We start from the raw sequence: 26,039 nt of genomic DNA on the forward strand, positions 1-26,039 counted from the left end.
AATTGCCCAACAGGCCAGATCTGTTGACACAGCACAACCAAAAGATCAGACACCCAGATCCAGCATCGCTGAATCTAGCAATCTGGCTCCTGAAATCCTAGAATTCGGGCACTTACAACTTACCCAAGAATGTATGGAAGTCATAAAACAAGCAAGAAGGCCATCCACCAGGCACTGCTATGCAAGTAAATGGAAGAGGTTTGTTTGCTACTGCCATATTAATCAAATACAACCATTACACACAACTCCAGAACATGTAGTGGGTTACTTGCTTCACTTACAAAAATCTAACCTAGCTTTCTCTTCCATTAAGATTCACCTTGCAGCAATATCTGCATACCTGTAGACTACCTATTCAACTTCCCTATATAAAATACCAGTCATTAAAGCATTCATGGAGGGCCTTAGGAGAATTATACCACCAAGAACACTACCTGTTCCTTCATGGAACCTAAATGTTGTCCTAACTAGACTTATGGGTCCACCTTTTGAACCCATGCACTCCTGCGACATACAGTTCCTAACCTGGAAGGTGGCATTTCTCATCGCCATTACTTCCCTGAGAAGAGTAAGCGAGATTCAGGCGTTTACTATACAGGAACCTTTTATACAACTACACAAAAATAAAGTCATCCTAAGGACCAATCCTAAATTTTTGCCAAAGGTTATTTCACCGTTCCATCTAAATCAAACAGTGGAACTTCCAGTGTTCTTTCCACAGCCAGATACCGTAGCTGAAAGGGCACTACATACATTAGATGTCAAAAGAGCATTAATGTATTACATTGACAGAACAAAGAACATCAGAAAGACTAAACAACTCTTTATTGCATTTCAAAAACCTCATGCAGGAAACCCAATTTCAAAACAAGGTATAGCCAGATGGATAGTTAAATGCATCCAAATCTGCTACCTTAAAGCTAAACAACAGCTGCCCATTACACCAAGGGCACACTCAACCAGAAAGAAAGGTGCTACCATGGCCTTTCTAGGAAACATCCCAATGCAAGAAATATGTAAGGCAGCCACATGGTCTACGCCTCACACATTCACCAAGCACTACTGTGTAGACGTGTTATCCGCACAACAAGCCACAGTAGGTCAAGCTGTATTAAGGACATTATTTCAGACTACTTCCACTCCTACAGGCTGATCCACCGCTTTTGGGGAAATAACTGCTTACTAGTCTATTGCAGAACATGCGTATCTACAGCGACAGATGCCATCGAACTGAAAATGTCACTTACCCAGTGTACATCTGTTCGTGGCATCAGTCGCAGTAGATTCGCATGTGCCCACCCGCCTCCCCGGGAGCCTGTAGCAGTTTGGAAGTTACCTTCAATTATTTATATATGTATCATCTCAACCTTAAATAGGTGCATACTTAGTCACTCCATTGCATGGGCACTATTACTACAATTCAACTCCTACCTCACCCTCTGCGGGGAAAAACAATCGAAGATGGAGTCGACGCCCATGCGCAATGGACACAAAAGGAGGAGTCACTCGGTCCCGTGACTCGAAAGACTTCTTCGAAGAAAAACAACTTGTAACACTCCGGCCCAACACCAGATGGCGAGCTATTGCAGAACATGCGAATCTACTGCGACTGATGCCACGAACAGATGTACACTGGGTAAGTGACATTTTCAATTTAGGCCATAGAGGCCATGGCGCATTACACATTTGTAGTGCTAACAGACCTACTGCAATGACATTACGAACAAGACTCTTAAAACACAAATTACTCTCAACAGTAAAACAAATGTTACAGCCATGAGACAGGTTAAAAATACACTGAATGGTGGGAGGGGCTATTATTTTGGAAACCCCATTAACCTAGCGTGGGGACCCAGGGACAATCGAGTCAGAGTGAGTGAGGTGTGGTGAACATTTTGAAGGTGGCCCCGTTGTCCTAGGTCCACCACAGGCTGAATTATGAGCAAAAGTGTGTTTTTAAAGAATGCCCTGCAGAGCACTATGGAACGACTGAGTGCAACGAATGTTGTAGTATGTTGGCTGTAATGCTCAGAACAGTCCCTAGAGGACACCACAATAAAAATATAATTTGTAAGAAACATTATCATGTAACCTTATAGTTAGCCCCTAGAGGGCATAACCACATGAAGACAGAATGGCAGAAAGTAATGCAATACAGTCATATATTTAGTTCCTAGAGGGCATAGTGCATTATATATTTTCAGGACTAGCAGCCCCACTGCAATACTGAGCCCCTTAGAACACAAACTACTTCCAGATGTGATGTAAAACAAAAACAAACGTTCGAGCTGTAAAAGAGCTTAAAAAGGGACTAAATGGTGGGAGGGGTTATTTTGGGGTCCCCATTAACCTAGTGTGGGGACCAAGCGATGACCAAAACAGAAAGAGTGTGTTGTGCTAAATGTTTTGGTGGTGGTCCTATTGTCCTAGGACCACCACAGGCTGAGTTATGGGCACAAATGTTGCTAAAAAGAATGCTTTATTGGTCGAGTTTTCCCCAGTGCAGTGAATATTGTAGAATTGGCTCTACTGCTGTGCTGGGAGAGACGCTTTCACTTTCAGGATTTCTGTTTTACGTAAAGCATTTACAAATTTCAAGTTTTTAAGGGGAGAGCCACAAGAAATGACTGATTATGTAACGGTGAACAATGTGACCAGCGCTCCAATACTGCCGATCAAGTTCACGCTGTTGTGCCTGTTCACACCGTGAGCACCATGGCTGTCATGCAGCACAAAGGAGAGAGAAAAAAAATAGTTTGCCTACGCTGAAGTATATCAGTAATCGTGCAATAAATAATCCATGTAACAGGGTCAGTCTGCAAAGCAGTAACAAACCAGCCTCAATGCGGGACAAACATAAGGCATTTACCAACAATATCAAGGAATTTTCTAAAGACAAGCCCAGGAATGAAGGTAAGTGATGGGCGTGGTTAAAGCCCCACAGATAGCACTAGTTCACAACGTGTTGTTATCTAACATGCTGCTACGCTCAACCTAAAAAGAATACTGTGCGCTAATGCCATCTTGCCAGTATTGCTTTTGGAATTAGAAAGTAGTCAGCCTCATGCGCTCTAAAGACAGGGGCCCTCATTATGAGGCTAGCGGTCATCAGACTGCCAGCCTCACGGCGGCGATCTTACCCCTGCAGACCAGGCGGTAAAGACCACTGCATTACATGTTGTGGGGTTTGGCCGAAGTCAAACCACCACAACGCCGCCTGGCCCGCCGGTGCGGTCGAAACGCAGACCGCCACTGCAGCAGCTTCAGCAGTCTTTAACAAAGATTGCCAAAGTCGTAATGAGGGCCAATGTCTTCAGTTCATGCAAGTTAGGAAAATCCCATCCCAGCCCTCGAACTGCTGTCGTATGCATTTCCTGCTAGAAACAAGAAACATCACGTTGGCACAGGAGCTATCCCAATAGAAACACTTTCACAGAAACATGTTCTGGGACTGATCAATATTCTGTCTGCGCACTCCTAGGGCCGGCCTCAGCGCTGGTGGTGCCCTGTGCGACAGTCTTTTTTTTGGCGACCCACACCCCATGACCACCTCCTCGAATTTACTCACTACCACCTGGCAAATGTGCCCCTCATCTCTCAGTAGCCCCTCTTTCACATAAATACATTTGTTTTAAAGCGCTTGTAAAGGCTGCCTTTCCTAATCCACTCAGCTATCCACGTAAAATATAGTTCTGTTCTTTGCAGCAGGCATTTAACCCTCTCCACTACTTTATGGCGAGTCAAAGCTGCAGCAAGACAAATCTCCCATCTCTCTCCCTAGCAGGAACATTAATCACAAGAGTATCTTGACATTTTATTTTGCTTCCTGAAGGGTGGACGCACAAGGAACTTTTTAGCGGATGCTTTTAAATCGCAATTTTCGTAAGTTATTGCTAAACACAGCGCCCCCCAATCAAGGCTAGCACCCGGTGCGGCTGCACCGCTCGCACCGCCCTAAAGCCGGCCCAATACTGTCTTAATCGATTTTCTCTCCTTCTGTGCTGCCCAGCTCGGAACAATGTCTCCTACTGCACCGTAATGTTTAAACTATTATTTTGCGCTACACTTGTAGTAACACTGGCCAGCAGCCTGACGCACTGTTCTATGACCCGCAGGTTCTCTCCACTTTTTTGACATGCTTCTAGACGTAATGACATCATATTCATGCAAGAAAGCCCATTCAATTGCAGTTTAATTCATCTTGCATGATACTTCATGTCAATTATCTTCATTCAACATCATATTATTCAAAACGTCAGGCAATTACGACATCAAATCCGAATGAGCAATGAAACTTCATGACATAGTAGCTTATATTGCCCAATGTATGCGGATCATGTGACCCCTCTTCAAGAGTCTCTGTAATCAAACAATAAATCCATGTATTGGATGCACCGAAACTGAGTCATAATTGCACAAATGTGTCACTTGAGTATAACCGTATCTGAATCTCCTTCTATGGTCATCCTTTGCAGGGCTTGTGAACATGTCAAACCCGCTGTGCTTCAACCAAACTACAAGTAACCATTCAATCATACACGATTATTCACTAAATGTGAACTTGAAAAAATACATGTCTTAAGGGATTAATGTGTCCGTAACAATAGTTGCCTGGAACCTCTATTCATGCGGATGTGCGTCCCTCTACGAAGCATGCGAAGAATTTTCTGGAACCTCACACTCTCCAAAACTGCTGGTACCTGTACCGGATTCTTCAAGTACACAGCTACATGTTCCGTCAAAGAAAACACACTTTTCACAGCTCTCGAGTTAATATCAACATACCTATTTATTTAGGCATGCTGAGCAGTGTTTTAATCAATGAGGGATCCCCAGTCTGCTACCAGGCTGTTACTGAAACTGACTGCTGAGATCTGTACAAATACTGGCTCTTCTTTCAGTGTTCATTTGGTTCCCCATGAGCTGAGGCCTATAAAAACAGTGTTTTACGGTTTGAGAGGTGAGCGGCATAACTCGCACATGACTTGCAGACAATTCGTGCTTCATAAAACATGGTAATTAGATTGCTTAACTGTAGTCTTGTACAGTGACATATGGCAGTCATGCGAGAGACAGCAGATGTCTCATCAAAGCAGGAACGGGCTGGCTTGCATTTTTTAGTGTTGGCACATGAGGATGGAAACCTGCAAACTATTTTTGGCGTAGGGAAGAGAGACACAGGTCAGTAGGACACAAGCTTAGGGCAGCACACACACATTGTTTCATCATAGGCACTGCTGTGATCAACTACCATATTGCAGAACCACATGGCGAAGTCACATGCCCAAACAAAACTCAGGACACGGAGTATACAGTCTCTTATCAGTTATGAGGGGAAACCTATGGCCCTCCAGGTCACAAGAACAAGTTCTGGATCTGTGCATTTCTGTGGAAATTCAAGGCTACAGTACATGCACTAAATGTGTGTGTTTGAAAAGAGAACAAAACGTCAGGTTACCAGCTTCGCATACAGTTGGGTCAGTCCTGGCAGGAGTACATGTCCATATGCCATGATGGGATCTCTCCTGTCCCAAAATATGATAACCATCAGTTATTTATCTCCCAGGCCTTCTTCGCACTAATAGACTCACTTGGGAGAACTGAACGGAATCATTTCTGACAGTCAACAAGGACATGCATCTAGTGGAACAGCAACACGCACTGCCCTGCTAAAGATTTTAAAATTACTGTCCATTGAGGCCTGGTGCCTCTGCTGGTGGCAGCATCAATGTCAGAACTGGTGTTGGAGCCACAGGGCACTCGGCGTTTTAGGCCTCGCTCAAGATGATTGAGCTGACCCCCCTGTAGTGGTCTGAGACTGACCCCCCTGTAGTAGTCTAACACTGGAGACTGACCTCCCTGTAGTGGTCTGAGACTGACCCATTAGGGGCCTGAAAGCTGAGAACCAAGTGACTCCCATTTAGCATTTGACTCCGAGCAGCGGGTTGAGCATTCCAAGACTTACTCAGGAACTAGTGTGGTGTTAGGGACTCTGAGCTCAATAACTTCTGAAATAACACCCGACTATGTAACTGTCCATTCAGTGCTTTCACTTACTAAGAAAATGTTTTATTGTACACACAATGGGCAAACATTCTGCACAAATCAATAAAGCTTAATAATTGTGAGGAAGAACGGTAACTAAGAAGATCTGACCTCACAGTGTAATAGGATTATTCCGTGTCTGCCCTTTTCTTGACCCTAAGGGGCAGCCCATAAGCTTTCTGTGCCTCCATGTTCTATCCCTGTGGGAGGCCACCCACAAATTAGCAAGTGTGAATGACAGTCTTTACAGTGGCGTGCAAGAGCGTTTACCTTGTGGTGCAATGTAGAAGCACCAGTCCAAGAGGAGTTCAGCTCGTCTGCAATCTATCTGCACAGCTTCTTTGTTTTCCCCTCTCCACCTCTTCTCTTCCACTCAGTCCGGCAGGTTCACAGAACGGTTGTAGCCAGGCCAGGCAAAGTTGCAGATCCACATGCCACAGTTATATGGCCATATAAAAAACCTTTACTCAAACAAAAGCTGATCCCATCTGGCTGTCCGCCGAGATGTCCGTAGTGTTCTACCATTTAATGGATCTGGGGTTTTTCAGGGCACTAAGGTTGATTCCTGAAGCCCAGTCTCCAGGACCTCCACGGCACAGTGCTGAATTAAGGGGCATAGATTACACCAGTGAGTTCCACACTGCTGCAAAAAAATGCTTGTCATGGTAACAGTCAGTCAATTGCTCTGTGCTTGGGTAGCTGGAAGTGGGTAGCCAGTCAGAGATAAGAGGGTCCCGGCTTTGCAGAGCTCTTTACTTGGTCAATAATTAGTGTCATTTCAATACGGTAACCTCAACAATCACTCCAGGTCAGGGAGGAGCACCAAGACACTCTAAGTTGGAGGTTGTCCAGAAAAGCTCTTTAGCAGCCAGAGAGAGGGCAGGGCTATTTTCCCCTGCTGCTTTGCAGTGCTGCAGTCATCTATACCTTCTTGTGCAATTTCTTTCACGTTTGACAGCTCCTTCACCAGTTAGCCATGACTGAGTTCTCCTGTGGGCAGAATCATCCTCCAAAAACACTTTTAGCACCCCTCTCTTAGTGGCCAGGCAGGATGCTCATCCAATGCAGAGCCTCAGCACCTCCAACAGAAAGTTCCAGATTTCATAGATGATGCCCTCTCATCTCATTGTGAAGCTGGATCCAGCTCTGGATCTAAAAAGGTTCTATAACACCTTGAGGATGCTTTGCTACATTGTTCAGTGAGCAGTTCTGGAACACTGACTTGGGATTGCAGTCCTCTTCGATACAGTATTTTCAGACAGTTTGTGTATTCCTTGTTACAGTTCTGAGATTTGTCTGAGGTTTTTCTGACACTGTGTATCCCTCCTCATTCAGGTCCTCCATAGGCTTTAATCAAAGAAAAGGGATGGGAGGATTAATGGTCCAGTGTATACCCTCCAGAGAACCTAGTAATATAATATGATACACTGTTCCAAAGAAACAGGGAGATGGAATAAAGGAGTCCTAATCATCAGGAGCAAGAGTCCTCACACACCATACTCGGTGTCATGCTTCATCATCGGACAGCTCCTCGTCAGACCGGCGCTGCAATGTCTGACGGGCACCCCCCGAAGGGGGGCTCTTTGCCGGAGATCTTTTGTTTGTCGATGATGCCGCGGAGCCAAATATGGGTCCGTGGGGAAAGAAGACACAAGAATAAAGGATAAAATTGGCTCAGGACCCTCACTAAATATTTTATTCTTTGATGTTGGGAGATGGCCAAGATAAAAAAAATGACAAGGGAGTGAAAATCGAGATAATGCTCAAACACTCACACAAGACAATCGAATAGAGGAAGCTGGTAATTATCCGATGTTCCTCAGTATGCGGTCGACATGTTTCGCGTCTCTTATGGTCCAAAAGGATCCTATGACGCTTCTTTAGGACCTACTCAATCATTGGACTTCTTCAATTGAAACCAAGGTGAAAAAATATATATAGACTCCTGCAATCTAACGTTCACAGTCAAGATGTCATCAGTCACTTACTAGAATGAAACAGGACTGGCTTTTTCCTATCAGTCACCCTGAATACAAAAAGAACAGAGGTTAAAATTGCATAATCTCTTCGTTAACATGAAAGAGTAGTTCGATCAAGTCAATATTGAAATAGTGACAAACTGTGCAACACAACGTGATGAGGTTGAAGATAGCAACCCATGCTGATGATATGTAGGTGGGCTTACCATCTCCACTAGAGAAAGGGCTTCATGGGATCACGTAGGCCTGTTGCCCGATTCATAACAGATCTGGTCATGGGGTAAGCAGAGATGCATAACAAAAAGAACAAAAATGTCTGTTACTAAATACTAAACCAAACCATTCGCATGGTACCTGGAAGCAAGTAAGACGTACTTTAAAATGCAAACCGGATGTAAAAAAGCTACATAATATATTCTAATATGCGCAGAAAAACAGCAGTCACATAGTCACGGAGTAAACAGTGATGGAAACAATTACCCCAGGTTTAAGATACATGTACGTATAATCTGTTAAACAGTCACATTCAGACGGATACTAAAAACAGAAAGACGTGTACTCGAGAGACCCTGGTCATACAACAGGGATCAATGTATCAGAACTGCTGCAGAGAGTAACGCTAAGGGGGGGTCTCAGTGTCAATTACATCCTCGGTCCCTCCCTATTGCTGCCAAAGTCAGCCCGGCAATTAAGCAAGAAGAGTCAGAGTCATGGGAATGCCCGTTTCACTTTCGTTCAACGAGTCACTTTTAAAGCGTGCCGAAAAACGAGACACACGTCCCACCTATGGGACCGGTATCTAGTTGTAAAGAAATCCGCATTTTGTCCAGAGTAATATTTAAAACGCGGGGCCTGAAGGCACTTACTTGTGTGTGAGTCGGTGTCCGATGCAGCACCTACCCTCAGGCTACGTTCCCGAATGAGAACGAAGCCGGGTGCTCAGGGGCATAAATAGTACGCGTGTAGAGCGCGCGTGGGTCAATTACTCAATTTGTTGCCTGGCAGCACCTTCAAACACACTAGACGCGATCAGAGAAATAAAAAAGGGGACTTACAAGTACAGTCACTGTAGTCAGGAAATACATGGTGGCCATCTTAAGCTAGTATGTATATAAAGGAAAACAAGCGTATAATCCACTATAGGACAGCACAATAAACTCAGAAACATCCATCTAAGTAAGTGACATGATCGTAGATCATTCAATCTCGTAATGTGCAATCGTTCTAATAGTCAAAATATTCCAAAATGACGTGGGAGATGTTCCCACCATAACCCATATTGCAATAATCATAAGAAGTTACAGCCAGATGCGGGTAGTTAGTAAACCAACAGCTATCTACATTGAAACGGGCATTCCCATGACTCTGACTCTTCTTGCTTAATTGCCGGGCTGACTTTGGCAGCAATAGGGAGGGACCGGGGATGTAATTGACACCGAGCCCCCCCCCTTAGCGTTACTCTCTACAGCAGTTCTGATACATTGATCCCTGTTGTATGACCAGGGTCTCTCGAGTACACGTCTTTCTGTTTTTAGTATCCGTCTGAATGTGACTGTTTAACAGATTATACGTACATGTATCATAAACCTGGGGTAATTGTTTCCATCACTGTTTACTCCGTGACTATGTGACTGCTGTTTTTCTGCGCATATTAGAATATATTATGTAGCTTTTTTACATCCGGTTTGCATTTTAAAGTACGTCTTACTTGCTTCCAGGTACCATGCGAATGGTTTGGTTTAGTATTTAGTAACAGACATTTTTGTTCTTTTTGTTATGCATCTCTGCTTACCCCATGACCAGATCTGTTGTGAATCGGGCAACAGGCCTACGTGATCCCATGAAGCCCTTTCTCTAGTGGAGATGGTAAGCCCACCTACATATCATCAGCATGGGTTGCTATCTTCCACCTCATCACGTTGTGTTGCACAGTTTGTCACTATTTCAATATTGACTTGATCGAACTACTCTTTCATGTTAACGAAGAGATTATGCAATTTTAACCTCTGTTCTTTTTGTATTCAGGGTGACTGATAGGAAAAAGCCAGTCCTGTTTCATTCTAGTAAGTGACTGATGACGTCTTGACTGTGAACGTTAGATTGCAGGAGTCTATATATATTTTTTCACCTTGGTTTCAATTGAAGAAGTCCAATGATTGAGTAGGTCCTGAAGAAGCGTCATAGGATCCTTTTGGACCATAAGAGACGCGAAACATGTCGACCGCATACTGAGGAACATCGGATTGTCTTGTGTGAGTGTTTGAGCATTATCTCGATTTTCACTCCCTTGTCATTTTTTAATCTTGGCCATCTCCCAACATCAAAGAATAAAATATTTAGTGAGGGTCCTGAGCCAATTTGATCCTTTATTCTTGTGTCTTCTTTCCCCACGGACCCATATTTGGCTCCGTGGCATCATCGACAAACAAAAGATCTCCGGCAAAGAGCCCCCCTTTGGGGGGTGCCCGTCAGACATTGCAGCGCCGGTCTGACGAGGAGCTGTCAGATGATGAAGCATGACACCGAGTATGGTGTGTGAGGACTCTTGCTCCTGATGATTAGGACTCCTTTATTCCCTCCATAGTCTTTGTCTTAATGGCACTGCAGGAAGAAGGAATGCAGCTGGGAACATCTTATTCAAAGACACAAAACAACGGGCACAAAGGTTAGAAAACTTTGGTAATTACACTGATCAGCTTTTGGGAAGCAAAACGTACAGGGGCACAGAAGGGGAGCTAAGGATTAAAGAAAAACACTTCACTTCTAACGAGACATGTCTCCTCTTCTCTCACCTCACCTATTAGCCTTATGGGGTTGTTGTGTAGCCATTTTAGCTATAGCTTTGCACACATTATTTTGGCACACTAGGCCTGCCGCTGTGCACTTTATCCTAGATATGTTTTATTTTAGCTTCGTTATATTATTTTAACAGTAGCCACATTTGCGGTCTTGTTTTATTTTTTTCTATCTAGCTGTTCCTCGCCTAGCTCAGCACTGCATTCTTAAACAAGACATTTCTTTCACTCTGTGCTTCCTCAAGGCTGCAGTGAGATAGGTTGCTGGCAAAAGTGGTACGCTTTGTCTCCAGTGTTCACAGAAACATACACACTCTTATGTGGGGATCCTTTTTTTGGAACATCAGCTGTTTTATTATAAAAACACTCCTTTGGCCCAAGTACGTTAGAGGGCGATTCCAGCCAGATGACCACATCTGTATGCTGATTGCTTTGCTGCAGCTGCTTATGTAGACTACAAGCCTCTTGCTCAGGTATGAGGGATGATGTGTTCCCAGGGGAAACCTAAAGGGCAGAATTAGAGCTTAACATGCTGTGCTCTAACATGGCCTAGGTAGGAACTATCCTTAGCAATCTTAGTGACACTATGGTAGTGCCATTTTTGGGTTTTACTCTCCTTGTCACAATCTTAATCTTATTGTGCTTCATCGTCCTAGTTATTGCAATACATGCTTTATTATCTAAGATGCAGTTACTTCAATAAAACCTTATTGAACTATACTCTGCCTCTGATTGTCCTTGCATACGTGAGACTAATGTAACTGAGAGAAACGGATGAGATCTGAGTGACCATGATTTCCCTGAGGAGTCATTTATGTCATGGGCCCGGTTGCCCAATCATCCCTGCTCTTGTGTGGAGGTGAGGCACTGCTAGTTAGCGGAACAAAACCCGGATTAGGCCGACAGGTGTCACTTGGTGCGGGATCAGACTCAGTCCCCCGCAGTAGAGGTGATTCTGCCGCCCGAATCCAGTAGTCTCATTAGGATAATAAGAACACACGCGACATGGCGCCACCAACGTTTGGTCAGGCACTCATTTTCGGGTCCTCCTGAGTATCTCTGACTCACTACATGCAAAAACACCTCAGTACTATTTACAAAGACGTCTGTGGTATTGAGGATTTTCCTCCTCAGCTAAGTAGGGAGTACCTAACTAATGCCGTAGGCTGTTCAAGCTTGAACCCTAAAAGGATAATCCCCATTTGGTGTGCTTATCTCTGAATAAAATGTACCATTCACCATGGCAGCCCACAACGAGTAGCAATTGCAGTCAATATTTTAGAAATACCTCTATCTTATCAAGACCACAATAACTGGCTTGATGGCGCCCTACCACATACAATCCTACGTGTTAGGTAGGTGCTCTAAGTAATGATGGTCCTACCTGGCCTTTAGTGGCCACATATACACCGCACCCTGATGCAGCAACCTTCACAGTAGCTCAGGTCCGCCGCTTATATACTGAGCTTACAGAAATATTTAGACGGTTAGTACAGTTTTTAATAAAAACATTAAATACAAACCCAGCATGTGCTGCCCCGGTGCAACTACATGCAGCAACGCCAGGCATTAATCCTGCGACTGCACGTTCGATTATGGGTAAGGTAGAAAGAGATTCTGCTTTGGTTATCTCAAAAAAAATAACTGTACTAGAAGCAGTATTTCCTCATACAGGACCTCAGGATAAGCATAACATATTAACTATGTCCTTGCCATTTGGGATGGGTCCCACAGTAGATAACTGCAATACTTGGGGCACGGTATTTGCCACTCTATACAACTGCACATGGCTGTATCTTCAATTATATTAAGTAACCTTAAAGGGGTTGAGATAGTCTGGGGGCCAGACCCACAAAACCACAGTTTCAGGGTAAATCTAATGAAGATTTTACCAAGCAAGCACCCAAGGGTTCTAAAAAACGCTGGTATAAAAAACAACAAACACCTAAAAAAGAAAGGGGAGAATCTCTGCATACGGAAACCCCACAGAATAGATATAATCTCAGAAATAGAGATAATATAAAAACGCCAGACAGATATCAATATACTGATACACGCCAATCTCGTTCCTTTCAGGACTCACTGGAAAAACGCAGTGAGAGAGGTGGTTGGTCAGAGCAGAGAACGGAGTATGTGAAACCGATACATGAATCACAACGCTCAACAGAAGTTTCTCTTAAAAAAAGAAGAGAAACTTTCCCAACAAAAACCCAATTTAAAAAGAAAAAAGTGGCAGCAGTTGCGATTTGTCATGCCACACAAGAGGGCTCAATTGAAGAACAAGACGTGGGCGCAAGCTCTGCTAGACATCGCAGCAGAGGTCACAGTAGTTCACTGGAATCTTCAAGAGCTTCTGGAGGTGAAAGCAACTGATGACTTCTTCCAAGTTGAAACTGCTGACATGCGTGTCTCCACGCCTGACAGGGTGTACAAAGTAACAATACACTTAGAAGGAGACATTGAATACACAATAGATGCAATGTTTTGGGACTGTGTAATTAACATTTATGATATTTTACTGGCCGAAAAGAATTGGCCACTTGAATTTGTCCGTACTTGCCCATATGGGGAAGAGGTTAGCAAGCCTTCTTTCTTGCCCCTTGTTCCTGATGAGCTAGCAGAATCCTATGCCATTGATTGGGCATTGGCGCAGGCACCCACGTTATATCGCAACCACGTAGGGTGGGATGAAGAGTCCCCCCTATCATGTAATTCCAATTACAAATCATCCCCAACCTCAACCCCAGCACCCAATAAAACATGATGCTAAAGTACCTGTGAGGGAAATACTCACCCAGCTAGAGTACCAGGGTGTAATCGAACCGTGTGTCTCACCAATTAATAATCCTTTATTCCCTGTAGCTAAACCGGACCATTCATACAGAATAGCCTTAGACTACAGAAACTTAAACAGTCATGCACTTTCATATGCTATACAAAATTCTCATAGCACGGCACTAATAAACAACATAGTGTGCAAAAACTTCAAAATAACATTGGATATTTCCAGTGGCTTCTTCTGCCAAAATATAGCGCCGGAGAATAGAGACTTAAAAAGTTTCAGCACACTAGGCTCCCAGAATTTTTTTGTTTACCACAGGGGTACAAGAATAGTCCAGGACTGTTTGCGGTTCGTGTGACTTCACTATTGCACGACATTGACCCTGAAGCACTGTCCTATGTAGATGATATCTACTTTACAGACAATGAATTACTGCAACATCTAAGACGGGTAGCCCACACTGTTGTAGGATTTGCTGAATTTGGCTATAAATTCAACTTTAAAAAAACAAAAATAGCACTCCTTACTGTCCTGTTTCTGGGATAAGAATTATCAAGTGAAGGAAAGAGCTTAGCGCCACAATTCTTAGAAAAATGCACACAGTTACAACCACCAAATACCATTTAAAAAAAACTCCAATCCCTATTGGGTTTTTAAAATTGTGGCAGAAAATACATTCGAGATTATGCATCACGCATCAAACCCTTATATGACTTGATATGTCCTGACTTTTCCAGTAAATTCTGGACAGTTGAACACACAGGCACCCTCAGAGCATTGCAACAAGACATGCTTGCAACACAACACCTACACACAAGGGACATGAAAAACATCTAGTCACCAATGGAACATTTAATGAGGGTGAGACAGTCCCAATTGCATACAAATCACATTTGTATTCAACAGCAGAACAACAATTTGCTCCCACTGAGAAAATTCTCACTGGTGTTCAGATGGCCGTCATTAAAGAAAGACCACTAGCCCAGGGCGTTCCAAACGCTAAAGCAGTGGTTCCAAACCTGTTGTCCAGCGACCCCTGGGTGTCCGCGACGGCTTAGAAAATTAAATATTAACAGATAAGGGTCCCAGCTTTCAGTAATGACTCAGTGTGGGGTCCCCGGGTTCCAGTAATGATAAAGTGGGGGTCCACAGAAATCAAAAGGTTGGGAACCACTGCGCTAAAGCATTGCATCCACGTTGGATCCAATGGGCAACGTCTCTGACAGCCACTGATGTTGACTATATTTTTGACCCAAAGTTACAAACTCAAGAATTTTTGCAATATGAACTAGAATACCCAGTTCTGGCAAAGACATTGCCTATTGATCAATATCAAAGAGTCATGTACACCGATGGCTCAGCACAACCCGCAATAGGCACTAAGCATCAATACTCTGCTGCCTGCGCATTTGTAAGCGGCTATATAGAGGGTAGTAAATTCTATCCACAACCTACCTTTACGCAAACCCAAGGGGATTGCACTGCACAACTAGCAGAGCTAAAGGCTCTGGTGATGGCACTGGAACACACGCATTCCTGACCAGTTAACGCTGATTATCTGTGATTCATACTATTGTGTACAGTCCTTTAATAAATATCTGCATTATTGGCGCCAGAATGGGTTCAGAGATTCCAAAGGTAACACCATCAAACACCGACTTCTGTGGGGGAAAGTAGAAGATCTGAAGGAAACGCTACCAAATGTCAGTGTTGTACATACACTTGGTCACCAGCACGTTGGAATACACATTGCTGGGAGTACACTGGCTGATGAAGGAGCCTAATCAGCAGTAGCTACGGCTACTGTTGCTGCAGTAACTGGTTCTAGAACAAAACTGGACAATGAAATATTGGCTGCCGTGCAAGCCTCGGCTGACGGCACACCTTTACCTTAAAGCTGTCCTATTAAATATTCCTACCGGATGGGAGGCTTCCTTGATGCAGCAGTAAAAATAACAGGCGTGAGAGTTCGAGTAATTCCCAATAGAGACCTAAGACTAGAGTTGATTAAAGCAGCACATGAGGGGGTTGCCTCTGCCTATGCAGGTGTGGCAGCTACAATATCATTATTGCAGGCTCATTATTGGTGGCCAGGTCTATACAAACAGACCAAGCAGTATGTCCTTTGTTGTAAAATCTGCGAACAAATTAAGGGGTCCACTGTCAAACGCCCACCGCGGACACCCCTCCTAATTTCAAACAAACCACTACAATGTGTGCACTTGGACCATTGTGGTCCCCTGACTCTGGACAGTGCATACAAATACATCTTAGTTGCTGTTGACTCCTGCTGCAGATTTCTATGGGTGTGACCACAATGCTCGGCTGACGTTCAGACTGTTATTAAAGATTTGCAAGTCTTTATCGGCACATATGCAGTTGCGGCTTTCCACTCGGACCAGAGCCCTGCTTTCGCCTCCAGGAGATTCAGGGACGCCATGGCTTCGTTAGGGGTCCAACTCCATTACTCGTCTCCACTTCATCCGAAAGGAAATACTGTCTTGGATCGACAAATCCAAGATTCAAAGCAATCCTTAACTGCCAGAGTATTAGGTATGGGTCATAGTTGGCTTAATCATCTGTATGGAGTCCAGAGAGCACTTAAAGATCTGCCTAGAAGGTCCCTGGGGGGGTCATACTTCATATGAGTGCCTGTTTGAAACTCAAATGTATGTTCCAGATCTTGATGATCCTGGCATGGAGGTGGCAGAAACACCTTTTGACATAAATGAACGTGTCACTGTCTTGCAGGAATTACAACAGTTCAGTGACGACAACGCTTCTGCCAGTGCTGCCTCCTTAGGAATTAAGGATGTACCAATAACATCTACCGGCTGGATTCCAAAGGTTGGGGATCTAGCACGTGAAAAAGTTCCTGTGAAAAAGGAGTTCAGTCCTTCCTATCGTGTACCGGTTCCAGTCCTGGAAATACATGGCACCAGAACTGTTATTCTACCACGCTGCCTTGTTCTAAAGAAAACCAGTTTGTCTCCATTGACAACGTCAAATTACATAATGTGGCCGATCCTGCACAGCAGACCAAGAGGAACAACCAGTAGTACCTGAATTGATCTCACTACTGGTCATGATATCCCTCTACAAGTTATGAGCAACAATGTGGACACCTCTCCAACCATGGGGAGGGTGGAAAATGATCTTGCACTAGTTCCACTAACATCTATTGCAATAAGCAACACAGAAATTGCTGTTTGATTTGACTCGACTTCTACACAAACGGATGGTGTCATTTATTATGAACAAACGCAGTAGACTTCTACCAGTTCTCCTCCTTCAAATATGGTTCCAGTTTTTGCAAGAACTACTTCTGGATACTGCCAAAAACACGTGAGCTGATAAATTAGCTCAAAACGAATTATTTTATTTTCCCATGGAATTATTTGTGGCTTTTCTTGACTATATTAGCTTTCCTCATTTGGATTGGCTTTGTTATTACTTTCTTTTTATTAATACATGGTCATTACTTTCATAAACGATCAACAGTTGAACTGGTAGATGAGGTCCTAAAACCCAATTTCTTTTTGCACAAAGTCCGCAGAGACTTATCCTTTGTGAACATTTCAGCTATACCAATTCCTGATGGGATTGTTTGGGATAAAGGCACATTTGATATATATACGGCCTGACGGAGGTCATTCAGATACCATATGTGTTTAAACTTTCTATGAATTATGTAATAATAACCAGAGTTGTTTCTGATGACTGGGATGTGAAAACAGTTGATTCTATTATGACTGAGTTGCAGTATTTCACTGTATTCAAAAGTGAGGATGTTTATCAATCCAAAGAAAATGATTGTGACATGTTCTGCTATAATTATTATGGACACCATTTCATTCACAGAGATAGTACCCCAAAGGCTATTTTTAATTACACACAATGGGAACACTGTCCAACTCCACCACAAGGGAGTTCTAAAACCTATTCTGAAAAATGTGCGTATTTTTCTGGGCACAATGTTAAAAATGCTGAGTCATATTATTTAAAATTGCCATTTATGGAAAATTTACATATATTGTTGACAGATACAAAATTAATTTATTCGGATTCCTTTGTTTCCCGGTTGGCTATAGAAGGCTATGAATATTGGTTGAAGTTGATCGACTTAAAAAGTGTTTGGGGAACAAAAAATTGGCAAATAAGGGGAAAGGAAGTTTTATTTAGAGTATGCCTGATACCTGTTCAAATTATATTTTTAAATGAAACTGTACAACAGACAAGTTGTTTAGGCTTAGCAAAACTTAAGGATTTGAATGCGCCCAGTATTCTTGCACCTGCAAAATTTACAAATTGCAAAAGTATATAAATGCAACTGAAGATCGGCTCGATGAATGGGTCCAAATTGGTACGTGTAATGCTTCACTTTCCTGTCCTGGTGGGTGGTTATTGTGGCCAGTAGATACCAATGGGTGTCATAAACATTTTATAAACTCCACAGGGGGTTTTAGAACAAGTAGGCCTGGCCCTCGCTATGTCTCATTTGAACATGTGGGTATAGTAACAGCATACAGTATAGGGAAACTATGCCAGCAGTAGTTGAAGAGTTCCTCACTAGGTGCTGTTAGAAAACATCTCAGTCTCCTGTCTAATAATACTGACTTACAGGACTTCCTGTTAGGCCCCAGAAAACAACGCAGAAAGCGCTTCTTATATGCAGTCTATAATAAAATCTGGAAGCTTTCTCAACAAGAAGCTGCTGCCTGGTTAAGGCAAATAGATCAGAAAATGTTTCAGAAAGCATTAGTTGTTGTAGATAATGGGTTTAATACCCTGTCCGACCGAATATGCACCTTAAACAACATTGTTTCCTCTGCAATAGACATAGTACAAAGCGACATGTCCTCTTTACACCATGGACAGAGTCAACTAAGATCCATTATGCAGTTAGGTTGGACACTACAAAAACTGAAGGCAGGTTGCGTTCCCTGGCAACACATCAGCACGAGGGACATATATTTCACATTTAATTTAATGCGACAACAACAGCTAATGGCAAAAAAAGTTTCAACTTATGTCATGTTAAATATTGAAAAATGAGAAAAGTTGCCTTTTACTGTGGCTGAAATACCATCTGCTGAGGGGTTAATACACAGGGTCATCCATCTGCCTATTTCAATACTTCAGTTCACATCCTGCTTAAAACACATTCCACTGGGCAGATATGAAAGGCTAGGAAATAGTTACATCCACGAGGTGCGGGAGCTACCCTTCTCGTACAAAAGTCTCAGTGGCATGAAAGAGGTCTTTCCTAGAGGTAGTGAATGCAAGACTTCTGTCAGACATTCAGAGGTTTGTAAACAGCGGTCCTTGCTCGGGCGTGCAACGCTTCGGCAGCAAACTTGGTTTGTTATTTAAAGGGAGTCCTAGTCCCGTTGATTAGACCTGCGTTCCAGGTGCTCTCGAATGGTAGCTATGTGCTCCTTAATAGTGAGAGCTGTTGTGGGATGCGAGCAGGAATAGTTCGTCGTTTCGGTCTCCAAAATTGTTACATGCTGCAGGAATGTACTTTTTCCTCCTACACAACAGAGGGAAGTAGCTGAGATTTGGCCCCATATCGCTACTACAAATGTGAATTTTGACAAGTTGAGCAGACTCAAGGCTTATTGTTTCAAAAACATGTGGCGCTTACATCTGCACGGGAGACCTATGCGCTTCAGGTTGTGAGGTCATCTGCAGAGATACAGTCCCTTTTAAGTACTAACTTTCCGAGACACTTTGGTGAACTCGTGGGACGGATATTTAATGCGTCCAGTACTACTAGAATCGCAAATTTCTTTAAGGCTGTTGGTTCTGGTTTTGTTCACACCTTCTCCTCTATATTTGGCTGAATACCTTCAGCCATTCACTCAGTATTCTCCAGTATTTTCAGGGGATTTCGGATAACTTTGGCTATAGTAGGTGGCATCTTGCTATTGCTACTTTTTATGAGAAATGCCTGTCCCGTTGCAGCAAGGAGCACTGAAAGCACGTCCACCAGCACAGCTGTGTCGTGAATGCATGATGCAGTACTTTGGAGCATACCTCCTGGAGCAATTGGAGTGTGACTGGTCTCTGTCATTCAGACCGGCTTTGCATTGTGTGCAGTCTGTGTTTCAGTGCCTCTGGTGCCCTTTTGAATGTGCACTGAACGTTTGTCTTTCTACGCAGTGCTTGCTTTCTTTGGACGCTGATCTATTGATATTCTCGCTGAGGGCTCATTACCAGACATGCGTGTTGAGGGTGAGTTTGCTACGGGAAGCTGTTTATGAGTTGCCCTTTGTGGATCATGCAGCTCAAAATTCACTGTTGGGTACACCACAGAATGCTGCTTCCTCGGCTGGAGCTCAGGCTTTGGAACACAAATGCTCCTTGGTTCATCCTTGGCGATGAACTTCCTACTTTACCACCTGCCGAAGTGGAAGATTTACTGTCTCTTCATTTATCCCAGATTCAATTGGCAATTTAAAAAAATTACTCTGACTTTTGAAATTTAGCTTTTTTTGACACCACAATATATATATATATATATATATATATATATATATATATATATATATAATATGCCATAGGATGGATATTAGTAGCTTTTACATGTATAATTAGGCTTTGAACCACCTTTGAACCGGCAAGGGGAGGGTGTTGTGTAGCCATTTTAGCTATAGTTTTATAGGCGTTATTTTAGCACACTAGGCCTGCCGCTGTGCACTTTACCCTAGATATGTTTTATTTTAGCTTTGTTATATTATTTTAACAATAGCTACAATTGCGGTCTTGTTTTATTTTTTCTATCTAGCTGTTCTTTGCCTATGTCAGCACTGCGTTCTTAAACAAGACATTTCTTTCACTCTGTGCTTTCTCAAGGCTGCAGTGAGATAGGTTGCTGGAAAAAGTGGTACGCTTTGTCTTCAATGTTCACAGAAACATACACACTCCTACGTGGGGATCCTTTCTTGGAACATCAGCAGTTTTATTATAAAAATACTCCTTTGACCCATGTACGTGAGAGGGTAATTCCAGCCAGATGACCACCACTGGATGGTGAATGCTTTGCAGCAGCTGCTTATGTAGACTGCAGGCCTCTTGCTCAGGTATGAGGAATGTCTTCCCAGGGGAAACCTAAAGGGCAGAATTTGAGTTTAACATGCTGTGCTCTAACATAGCCTAGATAGGAACTATCCTTAACAATCTTAGTGACACTATGGTAGTGCTATTTTTGGGTTTTACTCTCCTTGTCACAATCTTAAACTTATTGTGCTTCATCGTCCGAGTTACTGCAATACATGCTTTATTATCTAAGATGCAGTTACTTCAATAAAACCTTATTGAACTATACTCTGCCTCTGATTGTCCTTGCATACGTGAGACTAATGTAACTGAGAGAAACGGATGAGATCTGAGTGACCATGATTTCCCTGAGGAGTCATTTATGTCATGGGCGCGGTTGCCCAATCATTCCTGCTCTTGTGTGGAGGTGAGGCACTGCTAGTTAGCAGGAACAAAACCCGGATTAGGCTGACAGGTGCGGGATTAGGCTCAGTCCCCCGCAGTAGAGGGGATTCTGCCGCCCGTATCCAGTAGTCTCATTGGGATAATGAGAACCTACTCAACAGGGTGACATTTGCCATCTGAAGGATGCAAAAGAGCAGGCCTTAAAAAAACATTATCCTTACACTTCTGTATCCAGTCATTCTACTAGATTTGGCAGGCCACCTCCAGTTTCCATTTTGTACACCTTACGTATGTCCTGGAACTTCATAACACCTGTGAATCAAAACATAAGTATGGTCTTTCTGTGATGGGAAATCATGGAAAAAGCCCTTGGATCTTTCACCTGTTGTCCAGGAGAAAGTCATCAACTTCCCCTTCAATGTGAAGAATCAGTTTCATCCCTCAACAGATGATCAGTACAAGTCAGGCACTATCACAGCCAAATTGATGGCAGCTATCAGGAAATGTGCCGCAGACCCGCCCCTTCCTCTCTTGTTGACAAAGGACAATGAGAGCCTGAAATCCATAGAGACTATCATTTACACACGGATTGAAGAGAAACATGGATGTCAGATTATTCATGTTTAGTAAACGCAATGAGAAAGCTAAAGAAAGGATAGACATTAAGAAAAAAACATAAACAATTTAAAAAGAAACCTGGGAGCTGTACATGCTCTTGCCCTTTTTCCGCTAATTGATGTGTGAATGCGGCTAAGTGTGTGGTGTGAATTGGACCCATATTTAGCAGGTAACACAGAGAGCATTCTCTTAATGTAAAACTGAATAACAAAACACAGTGGGGACACATGAAATTAATTTTATCAAGTCCATGGAAACTGTGGAAATAGAGTTTCAACATTATCCCTCTATGCCTTTCATATATCTCAGTCGAAAAATACGTTTTTTTGCTCTGCCTGATGCCTGTGAAGCAATGCAGCAGATTGATGTGTTTACAACTTTCCCGAGGTTTTGGGATGATGCATTCAAACCATTATCAGCCACAAGCTTTCTGATGATTTTGGGTGCTGATAATGATGAGCATGATGGAGGTCCTGTAGGAAAGTAGCCTCTTTCTAGCTTGGGTACCCCACTTTTGGCCTGTTTGTCAGTGTGTTTGACTGTGTTCACTGTGATTATGCTCTCTCCTTTAAACTTGGTTGCTGGAACCATTTTCATCCCACAATTGGCATACTGGTCCAACCATATAAGTCCTTAGTATAAGGTACCTAGGTACCCAGGGGATGGTGGTTTCAGGGGATCCCTATGGGCTGCAGCAGTTATTCTGCCACCCACAGTGAGCCCATGCAAAGGGTTCTGTAGGCCTGCCATTGCAGTCTGCATGAACCGGGTGCATGCACTCGTTTTCACTATAGGTCACTGCACCAGGCCACTATAAGTCACCCCTAGAGCAGGTCCTCTTAGCCCAGAGGGCAGGGTACCAGTGGTACCTCTGTGTGAGGGCACCCCTGCACTAGAAGAGGTGCCCCCACAAACTCCAAACCCACTTTACTCGCCTTTGTGAGTGCGGGGACACCATTTTAAGTGTATACTGGGCATAGGTCACTACCTATGTCCAGCTACATAATGGTAACTCCGAACGTAGCCATGTTTGGTATCAAACATGTTGGAATCGTACCCCAATTCTTTGGTATTGGTTGTATGATTAAGTGCACTCTGGGGGCTCCTTAGAGGACCCCCAGCTTTGCTCCTACAGTCTTCTGAGGTTTTCCAGGCAGCCAAAACTGCTGCCACCACTCCTGTTGCTTGAGCAGCTCAAGCCCAGGAAGGCAGAGCAAAGGATTTCCTTTGGGAGAGGGGTGTTACACCCTCTCCCTTTGGAAATAGTTGTTACTGGCTTAGGAGGGGTAACCTCCCCAAGCCACTGGTATGCTTTGAATGGCACTTTTGATGCCCTCTGTGCATAAACCAGTCTGCACCGGTTCGGGGACCCCCAGTCCCTGCTCTGGCATGAAACTTGACAGTGGAAAGGGGAGTGACCACTCCCCTGTCCATCACCATCCCAGGGGTGGTGCCCAGACCTCCTCCAGAGGGTCCCTGGGTTCTGCCATCTTGAATCCAAGGTTGGCAGGGAACTCTGGGAGCATCTGAGTGGCCATGACCCCCTGATAGGTAGTCATCCAGGTAGGTGACCAGTCCCCCTTTCAGGGCTATTTAGAGTCTCTCTTTTGGGTGGTTCCTCAGATTCGGCTTGCAAGATTCCAGCAGGATTCCTCTGCATCCCTTACTTCGACATCTGACTAAAGAAACTGCATCTGGACTCTCCAGGACCGGAGAATCTGCAACAAAGACGAAGACTTCGTCTGCAACATTGTTTCTCTGGCTCCTTCCAGCTTTTGCAACATTTCACTGACTGTGCATCCTCTGAGGACAGCCCGTCTTCAGTCTGCACAGCAAAGAAAAAGGAATCTCCCTTGGAACAAAGTATTCAATCCCCTGCATCTGCAGGCACCAACAGCAACGACGACTGGCTGCATGGATCCCTTCTCCTGCTTAGCTGCCTGGATCCTGCAACACTGGTGGTGGTTGGAAGTCGTCCAGATGGTCCGCTCTACCAGCTAACCAACTTGGGTGGAGGTAAGCCCTTGCCGTCCTATGCAGGATAGTACCCCTGTGCACCGCATCCTTTGCAGCTGCCAAGGCTTGTCAGCACTTCTTTCAAGGAGTCTTCAGTCTTTGTGTAGCTCCAGCATCCAGCAGTCCCTCCTGTGACGCACAGCTCCCTGAGTGACTCTACTGTGGCGTGGGACTTCTTTTCATAAGCCTGCGTGGGCTCCATTTGTACCTTTTGTGTCCCTGTCCTGTGGGACTCCTGTGCATGCTGCCTGTGCTTCTGTGGGCTCTCTACGATGCTGAGGGATCTCTCTGACTCCCCCTCCTGGGTTGAGTCCTCCTGGGCCTTGCTGGCCCCGACAGCACCACTTTCCACCAACCGTGAGTTTTGCCTGTGCAGAGGCTTGTTGGTGGAATCTGGACACGCAAACCTGACTGCAATCTTCCTTCTGGCGTGGGACATCACCTGCATCCTCCAGGAACTCGACTCCAACTCCCGGGCTGCAGTGCTGACTTTCCTTCTGCACTGTTGACCAACTCCTGCAGTCAGCAGCTAGGGGGTGGTGGGGGCTACTGCCCCCCCCCACTGGACTATGCTGTGTCTTCTGGACATGGTCCCCTCTCTCCACAGGTCTTCTTCAGGAATCTACCGTTGGTCTCTTGCAGTCATCTCTGGGTTTTGCAATTCTCTTCTTTTCTTCCAATTCTAGTAATTTACTCCTGCTTTCCTGGTTGCTGGGGGCGTTGTGGTACGTACCTTTGTTCTATAATAATACAATCCAAAATAGAGCAACTCCATCCGTCCAATATATTTCATTTGTCTGCTTGTAGATCAGAGATTTCATCTCCTAATATAGTCCATCCAAGGAAGATGTTACTTGTAATCATAGGAATCAACTTAATAGAATCTCCGGACCAGCCGACACGTGTTTCGTCCAAACATCTGCAAGCAGACAACTGAAATATATTGGACGGATGGAATTGCTCTATTTTGGACTGTATTATTATAGACTTTGAATAATTGATTTTTATGTTTTTTTGTTAGTATTCCTTGTATGTTTTTCAGTATGTATAAAATATTTGATATATGTCCTTGCCACATTCAATTAATTGAATATAATATTATTTTGACTATGATGGTTCAAACCATTTTAGAACTTAAATGAATCCATTGTATCGAAATACTTAACACTTAAAAACTATTTTTGTTTCTGAGTGATCCACAGGAGTTTTTTTTATATATATGCATTTACTGATGTAAGTTTTTCCTATTTCAGTATACATATTGGGCAACAAATATGTTTTCCTGTGTTTGAGCACCATTTAGTATAATTTGGAGTTACAGGGAAGTGTGCGGCCCTAGTCAAGTTTTTTTGTTGCCATGTACATAGTATATAACTTGTGTATTACTTACCTCTTAAGGGAGTATTGCCTCTATAGTAAATTTGGTGTTGTGTTACCATAATCAAGTACCTTTATTTTTGTAACACAGGGTGTAAGTGCTGTGTGTCTCAGTGGTATTATGATAGCTTTGCATGTCTCCTAGATAAGCCTTGCCTGCTCATCCACCACACACCAGGCCAGCTTCCTACAGGTCCATGAGGAGGATTAATTTTCATTGGGATTGTGACTGCCAGGCTGGCAACTGCACGCCACCGGAAAGGTCAGTAATCCTGTCTTTAGTTATTGGAAGTATGAAATATTGGGGGGCAGACCTCCCTTTAAAAAGGTATGGCTGGGTGAAAAACTAGAGCAATATATTATTTTTTCTCTTAGAGCTGTCTACCCAAAAAGTGGATTGTCAAACAATGTTATTTCTTTTTGTTGTCTTCATTTAACACAACCATACACACTCTTGACCGTGGTGAAGCTGCACATCTGCAGGTGTTGACACAGCATCATACTCTAGTACATGTGTCATAATCCTTGTACCACACCTCACTAGGCAGTCTTCTCTTTAAATTTACTAGGCACCGTATAGATAAAGAAATGATTGAATGCACACAAAACTAATAGGTGTCCTCTGTATAAATATATTAAGTTTGTGGGTGTTCAGCAAACTTCTGGGCACATAGCATGTGATGTGAGTGGTATGCAGTGTTAGAAAAGATGAGCAGCACAGAGACAGATATAATACCAGACTACAAAATGGGTGAAATTGTAATACTTGGCAAGTTTCCAGCAAATCATTTCCCACCAAACATCAATAAAACCACCCTTTTGGAGTCCCTTGCTGCCATTCCAGAAAGAAAGATCTCTCCCTTTCAACTGGAGGATTCCTAGATGACTTGAAAACCTGATCAAACCAATTCTAAAGGAACATGGACTTCACAAATCCGACCCAGCAAACTTCAGACCCTCATCAAACGGTCCAGTTCTAGA

The 26,039-nt window shown here is 43.6% G+C and overlaps 1 protein-coding gene across 2 annotated transcripts in view; it reads left to right on the top strand.

Moving 5' to 3' along the window:
• SMARCD3 (SWI/SNF related BAF chromatin remodeling complex subunit D3) overlaps window positions 1-26,039 on the top strand; it is a 2,604,506-nt gene that overhangs the window by 254,031 nt on the left and 2,324,436 nt on the right. Inside the window, exon 2 of one of the 2 annotated variants that reach the window (XM_069210708.1) lies at window positions 25,204-25,320. The exons of the other annotated variant lie outside the window; for it this stretch is intronic. The gene's annotated coding sequence lies outside the window, so the exon portion shown is untranslated. The remainder of the gene's footprint in view (window positions 1-25,203; window positions 25,321-26,039) is intronic. 2 annotated transcript variants of the gene reach the window in all.

This window comes from Pleurodeles waltl, chromosome 10, assembly GCF_031143425.1.
Source record: "Pleurodeles waltl isolate 20211129_DDA chromosome 10, aPleWal1.hap1.20221129, whole genome shotgun sequence".
In the NCBI taxonomy this organism is placed as follows: domain Eukaryota; kingdom Metazoa; phylum Chordata; class Amphibia; order Caudata; family Salamandridae; genus Pleurodeles; species Pleurodeles waltl.